The 10,000-nt window shown below is 40.3% G+C and overlaps 1 pseudogene; it reads left to right on the forward strand.

The window, feature by feature from the left end:
- Positions 1–5,226: 5,226 nt before the first annotated feature.
- LOC138055577 (uncharacterized) lies at positions 5,227–6,202 on the forward strand (annotated as a pseudogene).
- The last annotated feature ends 3,798 nt before the right edge of the window (positions 6,203–10,000 follow it).

Consider the following 10,000-nt stretch of genomic DNA (forward strand, 5'->3'; position numbering starts at 1 on the left):
GCATTCTTTCACGGAAAGGATGTATTTACAAGTCTTCCAACCGGGTACGGCTCTAATCTTCAGAGCAGCACAGATGATTGCCGATGGGCTGTTATTTTCCTCGATATGTCCACATCTCAAATCTTCCAGGGCAACACGCTCTGTAGATTGTTCTTGAGAATGGCTAGGCTGGTCCGAGCAAGGCGTTGGGTTTCATTGACTGGTAAGGAATAGCGGGAGACGTTTTCGAGTGGACAATCTTTTGAATAGTGCTATAGATATTCACCTCGTGAAGATTCGTCAGGAGCGCTTTGGTTTCTTTAGCGCTGACAACAATTCCTACAAATGTACGTAGAATCGATTTCCACTTTACACTCCATAGATAACAATTCCGCTCGTGCTTTAAAAGAAAAACCTCTTTCAAAAATATTTTAATTCGTATTTTTTTACCGTGCGCAAATTGCACAAGAAAAAATTGTCACGGTGGTTCTCACGGTGTTGATGTAGAGAAATAAAAATAAAAGTCAAGCAAAACTCGTTGTTTCAGTGATGTAATGATCGATGGGTAATAACTAATCAAATCATTTTCCACACATTCATTTTAGAACTACTACATTTTGACGGTAATGGGCTCCTGTCAACGGTAAATCACAGACGCTCCACTCCGATTCTTTTTTTTTCTGCGGAGAGTGGGCGGCTGTACACAGGCTACGGAAATCACAACACAGTTATTTTTGTGAATGCCATGAACGTTGCGATCGGTCAATTAAATTTTACTACCACTGTAATCTGAAGTAATCTGAAGTCGACATTCGATGGAATAAATTCTCTTCAAAGCTCGTCAAGCTGACAAACTCTTCCAGAAGCGAGAAAACATCACGTTTTAAATTACTCGAGTTGCGTGTTTTTGTTTTCATTTTCATTTTTTTTATCGGATGATAACGGCACCAGCCTAGCTTTTCTTCAAGCGAGTTTTTTCTTGTTTTTTTAATTTTAGTGGGCCTAGAAACAAGAATCCGGTTTGGATTTTCCCAACGAAACGCACCTAAATTTCCGAGAAAATCCACTGCACCGTGACTTGGCTGGAATTTAATTAGACTTATTATCTTGCACTGCACGCTGTCAGTCGGCAAATATTGTCATTTCAAAAAATATATTTCGGTCGCTTATGTAAGCAGAAAAAGTCATGACGTTATTTACGGACGCAACTACAATGCGGCGCAAAACGTTGTCACGCTACGTTCATTTGGCCTCATAACGTTATCCTTTTCTCTCAGGAGCTTTCTGCGACACACTTTTTGGTATAAAAGCTCAATTTATCACCAGAAAAGAGAAAGCAACGGTGCTTGCCCGTCGGGCAAGCTACGATAAGAAAACGCTAGCCCGACAAGTCATTCCACTAGCCCCGGGCTATCGGACAGCACTTTCGTCGTGCCCTGCTGAACGTTTCAAAGAGAAATATTTTTTATTTGAATTCTATTTCCAAACCTCTTGTCTAATGAAAAATAACCTCTGTACGTAAACGGAGTCGGTGTCAAAAAAATTGTGTTTCGTTTCCGGAATGGTAAGGGCAGGAGAAAAGATAGAATACTGTAGTGTGGATCACTTGGCCTGTCATTATTATTTCGCTTCGTGTATTGAAACTCTCGAGAAATAAAGATAGAAATGTGAAAGCAAACTCTTTGAACGGTGAGAAGCCTGTCAAGGAATATTAACCATTAATGTCATTGTTCCTTCGTATCAACATGCATAATTAGCTTTTAAACACATAACGCAAAGCGCAATGGAACGAGACAACAGACGTATTGGAGTTTTTTGAGGGAAACACTGCCTTGCGGCTGGTTATAGCCTATGCGACTTCCAGATTGCGTGACAAAGAACAACCTCAGATCACTGGATCGGACAAGAGTACTGGCTAGCAATGTACAAAGGCAACGAGCCAACAAGCTTGGGGGAAGTCGATGCGCAGACTTAACCACACCACGCAGGAGCGACCCAATTTTAATGACGGCAAAGCGATATATCCAATCCATCTCCAAAGGGAGAGAGGGAGGGACTAACTGAGGCTTTTATAGCTAGACCCTGTCTATTAAAATAGCCAGTTGCACAGGTTCTACCAAGTAGCATGTAAGCATTACACCGTGCTCTTTAGCACTAATGAATGAGGCTTTAACAGATTTGGCCAATGCAGGTGTACGTTATAATCTGAGATATAGGAACAAAGTCTTTATGTCCACGTTTTATTTACAGGAAAACCGTTGATTGTATGACCTTGAACGGCCGACTCCAAAAAACGCGAAGATAACTATCGCGACATGAATAGCCCTTTTAGTACGGTCCCGTTCCAGTAACCGTATTTTACTGATAGGACAGTAAAATCTCATTTAGAGAGAAGAACAGATACTCGTTTATGTGCACAATACATCGAGTCTACATAAAGTCTACAAATACCATCAAATACTTTCCCCTGCATAACATTCCAAATTCCGTTTTAGGTGAATCTTCTCATGATTACATGTGTTACATACGAACCATGGCAATTACTAGCTTTACAATCACTGGTGCCTCGTTAATCCAATTTATTACTAAGACTGCATTACTAATTAACACGAGAAGGGGTAACTTGGGAATTTTTAACAATATATCCTTTAATCTAACCCAAAATCATTCAGATATCCAAAACGTCCTATGCATGATCCATTTCCTTCGTTTTTGGGTTTGTCAGCATTATGATTTGCAATATTTCAGGTTTACGTGTTCACAAATTTGTTTTTGTATCTCAAAGATGTTTAGGTTTCCAATCACAAAGTCTGTTTTGATTGGTCACTCTATCTCACTGTGTAAATAGTTCACCCTGAATTCAAAATATATACGTTCCGTTTCTGAGAAAACAAAACAACAACATTCTTTTACAAATCGAACCGGGCATTCCTGATTTCTGTATTAAATTTAACTTTCATTTTCCAAATGGTCTGGATAGCACAAGTGTTGCTAATATTTTAAAAATACAAACACACTTTTAAGTTTAAGGAACATGCTTCGATGTTTCAAACATCATTTTGCATTTACCTGTTCATCCACGCTTTTGGAAAAGTGTTACATACCACATGCTTACATTTAAACGCATACCTGAGGTAGCTCCTATGGTTCTGTTTACGAGCAAGTGATCTCCTTGGCTAGTAATACGATGAAATGTGGATGTCCTCGGTACATTGTTAGCCAAATACGTTCCAGCAAGTTTCCTCCTTTTTCTGCTGTTATAAAATAGACGTCTCAGCCTTTTCTCTGTAATTCTGCTCGGTTGTCGGGCACGTCAATGCACACGCAAATCACAACTAAAGTAAACACACTTGTGCTTATCGAGACCTGTATTTCTCCTTTGGAATCAAGTCTTTAGTACCATTGAGAATCAGCCTTTCAAACTACATCACATTTATTTTCTAAAGATCTGATCAGTCTCCACTGTTGACATCAAATCTTGTAAAACTAGAACAGAACTATATACACAAGATGGCAGTAAACACGATCGCTAATATGGCTAGTTGAACAAAGGATAGAAGCTAGACCACTACAAGAAACAAACTGTTTAACAATAACAAACAAAAAAACGCAATAGACAAAAACTTATCTCCGTAGTCAATGGTACACTGAGCAGGAGGCTGTTTGTTCGCGGTGAAAATGGTACAAGCGTGAGGCTATTTCTTCGCTGTGCCAATGTTTTTACTTTGTCTTCAGAAGATTCCAATATGGCGTCCACTTGTTTGTGGAGTTATTTTCTTTGTCGCTGTCATCTTCAAAGTAGTTCTAAATAAGGTACCCGCTGCTTATTAAAGAATTTGTATTTTGACTTGTATCACTTTCAATAGTTGCGTCCATTTCAGTTACATTCGAGTATATTCTTGTTTCATTCAGCTTGCGGAACGACTTGTTTCAAAGCTGACGCTTGACATCTTTTAGTGTGGGCCTACCGCGAAAAGCCTATGCCTTTCTTTGTATGTGTTTTGAGCGCCCTAAGAAGAAATCGATTAAGCCAACGCAACGTCGATCTTCAGTAATCCGAAACAACGCATCACAGTGCTCTTCATGTTCTTGGATTACGTGGTTTGCTTTAAATAACCAATGTTGACAGCGCCACGTCCGTGCTTTCTATTGTGCATTGCCTATAATCAAACAATCAAACACCGCCACGTTTTTCTATTGTGCATTTTGCTGCACAGGAAAAAAAACTGAAATCAAACGTATTTTATAACTCGTGCCCCTACGGGCCCGAGTAACAAGTGCCTCAATGTTCGGTTTCAGTCCGTAAAAAACAGCAAAAAGGAGGATCTAAATTGGATTCGCTCTGACAAAGGGCTAACGCTCGAAACGTCAGCTTTTAGGATCTCTGTACGGTGGCCAATTTACATTATCAACTTCGTTGATAAAACCAAATTTTTGTATACTACTTCCCCACCGACGCAGCACCACAGTTTCTTTAGAAACTACCCCTTCATTCAGTTCTAAATAATTAAGTTCGGTGAAAACCAGCCGAATTGTTGCCCGTTTCCGACATGACAATTGGAAAACAAACTTTTCGTTGCTTGCGGCTGGAATCTGAAAACCTGTTGGGAATTTTGTAAATGAAGAACTCCAGCGAGAGGACTTTCTGAGCTTGAAAGAACTGCTGGACCGGGCGACGGCTGACGGCAAACTCTTAACACATATTCTATATACATCGATATATATATATATTTTATTGTTAAGCGCTTAGAATCTAGATAAGCGCTATATAAGTGAATAAATTATTATTATTATTATTATTTATCAGCTCACTGCAAACGAAATAAGTTCGCAAGCTGTTAATGAAATGAATAAGCTCACTGCAAATGAAATAAATTCACAAACTAACAACAAAATAAAACGACCCACTGCCAACAAACTTCGAGTTCACTGCAAACTAGCAATGACAAACGTGCAATGCCAACACAAATTTACGCGCTGTAAACAAAAAATACTGCACGCTGCAAACAAAACGAAAAATTGTGCGCCCAGGCAGATGCGAAGAACTGGAACCAACTGATTCGTCGTATTGGCGCTAATTTATACATTATAAACATGGCATCCAGTGACAGCGATTTTAGCGATGTTGAGGCGAGTGCTGAGGTTGATGGAGAAGAAATTGTAAATGAAGGTTTGCCAAGTGGATGCGAAAGAGATCTGACATAGAGGCAAATAACGCTGATGTTAGGAAAACATCATCATTTAGATATGAACGAACGTACATTGAAACGGCGAAGACTGAAAGAATATGGGCTTAAAAGACGGGATGCTGTGAATGATGAGTCGCTTATGAGGGACGTTGATCCCTGTGGAGTGGAACAGAGCAAGCATCGGCGTCTCCATCGCAGAATGTGCGTGTCAACTGGAGCTAATTTCTGTTGGCACATCGATGGATACGATAAACTAAAGCCGTTTGGCTTTTCTATTCATGGGTGTTGTCGATGGCTTTAGTCGGAGAATTATATGGTTAGAAGTTCAACGTTCAAACAAGAATCCACGGTTAATTGCACGATATTAATTTTCTTGTGGAGTGTTAAAGGGGCCCATGGATGCCCAGTACGTGTGTACACTGACCGTGGAACTGAGAATGGAATACTGGCTGCAATGCAGTGCTACCTAGCGTAGACGGTCTTGACGAATATGCAGCTTCCAAAGCTCATAAATACGTGAAAACTACCAGAAACCAAAGAATAGAAGGTTACTGGTCACACTTCAAAAGACAGCGCCGCTCAAGTTGGTGGATTGATTTCTTCAATGATTTGCATGAATCTGACATTTTCGACCTCACCGATGAGATCCACACCGAGGCGCTTTGGTTTTGCTTTGCGGATCTCCTGCAGGATGACCTTGATAAGGTAAAGGATTATTGGAATTCGCATCCCATCAGAAAGTCAAAGTATGCTACTGTGTCTGGAGTGCCAGATATGATGTACTTCTTGCCAGAAGAATTTGGGCGAAGGGACTGCTTAATTCCAGTTTCTGACAAGCTAAGGGAAATGGAAGATAAATTGCAAGAACTGGGTGAGGATGAGGACCCTGACCCAATCTGGGAGGAGTACTTTCACTATGTGATGGAAAGAAATGGTCTTGTTCATCCCACATCTGTTCTAGAGGCAGGAAATTTGTTTCAAAAGCTTCTTCATTTTGCCAAAGGCTGAAGAACAATAAACCAGGACAATTTTGAAAACGTCAAGGTTTTGAAAGTTTAGTTAAGTGATTATCATATCATTTGCAGTAGAGTGGACGTAGCCACTAGCTTCTCTGCAAACAGTGTTAAATTATTCCTGGGTGTTTATAGGCTTGGCACTACTTTTTCATCTTCGTTAAGGTTTTAACATCAAGACCCGTTCCTTTAATGCACTTTAATGCACTGGCTCATACAAAGGACTGACAAAAGAGACTGCTGACTTGCTCATTTTCCAAATGTTGGGCAGTGATACTTGTCCTCCCCTGTGGGTGAATTCCCACTGTTCATTCATCAGATGGGAAATGTACATTGACTATTGAGCAGACTGTAAGGGTAGGTAAATTATTTCATTCTTCAAAATCAGAATTGCCAGGATACTTGATATTGTATCAGAAAATTAAAGATGAAAATAAAAGGAAAGTACATGCAGCATTATCAATTATTTTTAAGGTATCCTCTTTTGAGGATATGATAAAGTACAATTTTCTTCTGATTCCTGCTCATCATATATAACTTTATTTTCAAGCATCTTCAGAATATTATCAGTAACTTACAAGGACAGACTGACGAGGCTGTTAAATAACCTCAACAATGCCACTGTATTGTTAAAACGATAATCTGTTCAATGTTGGCATACCTTCCAGAAGTATATTCACTTCCATAGGGAATGTTTTAGACACATGTAACAGACATAACAAATTTAGAACAAAAAGAACTTGATGTCTGCCCTGAACACAACATGGCACTGTCAATTCAATGCTAATGTTTTAAACAATAATTTACCTTACGTAAGTCTACCAAGTACTGTTATTGAAAGTAACTTGTTTAACTACATCCTGTAACATCTTCATTTTCTTCATACTCATGGTAACCCAAACCCATAAGCCTCAAAAATGTCCTCCATGAAATTAAAGGCAAATTCATTACCATCACCAGTACCTCTTGTGATATTATGAAGTAGTGATCAATACCGCTGACATAATATCGCGAACTCGTAAGAAACTTTTCGGTGACGTTCTTGTAAGTTTATTTGAGTTTTCGCTGAGACTGTTTTAGTTGAGTTTGCTCGTTTTGAAGCTAAGGACTAACACATGGTGTCAGAAGTTAGTGGATGACGCTGTTTGCCGACCGTATTTGTGAAATATTTATATTGTGAAAACCTTGGTTCATTGCTGTTTGCATAAATCGAAACCGCGTGGTGTGAAATGGCGGCCGGGCGTCTGTTAAACTCACCTGATCATCTGCAGCTTTCAAGTGGAAATGTATCTCAAAATTGGAGAAAATTTAAACAAAAGTGGAGTAAGTATGAGCTAGCTATCGGAATAGCCAGAAAGGAAGATCCCATTCGAGTAGCAACTTTTCTCACCATGATTGGCGACGAAGCCCTAGATGTTTACAATGCATTCACGTGGGACAGTGACGAAGACAAAGTCAAAATGGATAAAGTTCTAGAGCATTTTGAGCAGTACTGTGAGCCTCGCAAGAATACAATTTACGAGAGGTATTTATTCTTATCGCGTGGACAGGAAAGTGGGGAGTCCATTGATAAATATGCCACTGTTCTACGAAACATGGCAGACTCTTGTGAATTTCAACATTTGAAAGATTCGTTGATATGCGACCGCATCGTGTTTGGAATCGCTGATCACAACGTGAGAGAGCATTTGTTGCGAGTCCCAGATTTGATGCTGAATAAAGCTCTAGAAATTGCACGAGCTCCCGAAGCAACCCAACGCCAGTTGAAACAAATGCAAAACTTGCACGAGGTTAATGCAGTAGGGAAGAAAGAAAAATTCTTCCGAAAGAAACTAGAAGAGAAGAAGAAATCAGCAAACGGAAGTGCTCAGCAGATCGACTGCAAATTTTGTGGCAGGAAACATGTAACAGACAGATCAAAGTGCCCTGCATATGGCCAACAGTGCAACAAGTGTGGAAAAAGAAACCATTTTGCTGCAAAGTGTACAGGAGGAAGGCAGTGCAGTCGTAATTTACATGCCAATCAGAATTTGAATTATGTGCAAGAAGATTCAGACGAGAGTCAATTTGAAGAGTATACTATTGATGTCGTAACTTATCAAGTCAGTGCTGTGGATCTTTATTTGAGGAAACCATCTGCAACACTCAAGATGTACAATGGAACCACTATGACTCCACTTGGAAAGTGCACTCTCAAATGTGCCAAATGTGAGATGAGTACAGATGCAGATTTTTTTATAACTGATGAGGATGTCAGGCCTATATTGGGTGCTGAGTTATGTCAGGAACTGAACTTAATCAAGGTTATGGCAAGTGACATTTCAGAGTCAGAAACTGTGAATGCAGTAAATGACAAGGTTCAAACTGCCCACATTGTTCTAAGCAGAGATCAAATTTTGAAACAGTACAGTGATGTTTTTGAGGGATTAGGATGCATGGATGGCCCATACCATATGGAACTCGATGAAACTGTAAAACCTGTTGTCCACCCCCCTAGGAAAGTCCCTGTAGCGCTAAGAGACCGTTTAAAGGAGGAACTGGATAAATTAGTCACAGAGAAAGTTATCACCCCCGTTACAGAACCTACAAATTGGGTGTCTAGTTTGGTTCTAGTAAACAAGCCAGAGAAGTTAAGAATTTGTATTGACCCACAAGATTTAAACAGAGCCCTGCTGAGAGCCCATTATCCGCTCCCCACCATTGAAGACGTGGCTATGCAAGGCTAAAGTCTTCTCAGTTTTGGATGCAAAGAATGGATTCTGGCAAGTTCAGCTAGACAAACCGTCGTCACTCTTGACCACGTTTAATACACCTTTTGGCCGTTATCGCTGGCTTTGCTTACCATTTGGGATCAAAACAGCCCCAGAAGAGTACCAGCGAAGAATCCATGAAAGCCTACAAGGTCTGAAAGGTATAGAAGTCATTGTAGATGACATACTCTGTGTTGGTGAGAGTGACACCTATTAAAATGCAGTTAAGGATCATGACAGAAACCTAATTGCACTCTTGGAGAGATGTCGTGAGAAGAATATCAAGTTGAACCCAAAGAAGTTACAGTTGAGAAAGCAAGAAGTGCCCTACATCGGTCATGTACTGAACCCTGATGGCCTCAAGCCGGATCCAAGTAAGGTCAAGGCAATTGTAGAAATGCCTACACCTTCAGACTAGAAGGCCGTGCAAAGGGTGCTTGGAATGATTACGTATCTTTCGAAATTTCTGCCTAACCTGTCTGATGTGACGGAGCCATTGAGACGTTTATTAGACAAAGATGTGCAATGGCACTGGAACGATACACACGAGAAATCATGGAAGCAAGTGAAACAATTGATCACAAGAGAACCAGTGTTGAAGTATTTCGACCCCAGTAAAAAAGTAACACTGCAATGCAATGCATCGGAATCTGGACTGGGTGCTGTCATACTGCAAGAGGGTCAGCCTATAGCATTCTCGTCAAGAGCGCTTACCAGTACTTAAAAAAATTATGCTCAAATAGGGAAAGAGCTGCTCAGCATAGTTCACGGGTGCACACGCTTTGACCAGTATGTTTATGGAAGGCCAATTACAGTACAGACGGATCACAAGGTGCTAGAGAGCATTTTCAAGAAATCTCTGCTTTCGGCCACCAAAAGGCTCCAAAGAATGTTATTACAGCTCCAGAGGTATAGCTTGAATATAGTGTACAAGCCTGGAAAGGAACTATTCATTGCCGATACACTCAGTCGAGCATTCCTTCCCAATAAGCCGAGTACAGAAGAGTTGAAGTCGGAGGTTTTATCAGTCAAACAGGAAGAGCATTTAATCAAATCCATTGAAGAGATC

The sequence above is a fragment of the Montipora capricornis genome, chromosome 7 (assembly GCF_036669925.1).
Source record: "Montipora capricornis isolate CH-2021 chromosome 7, ASM3666992v2, whole genome shotgun sequence".
Classification (NCBI taxonomy): Eukaryota; Metazoa; Cnidaria; class Anthozoa; order Scleractinia; family Acroporidae; genus Montipora; species Montipora capricornis.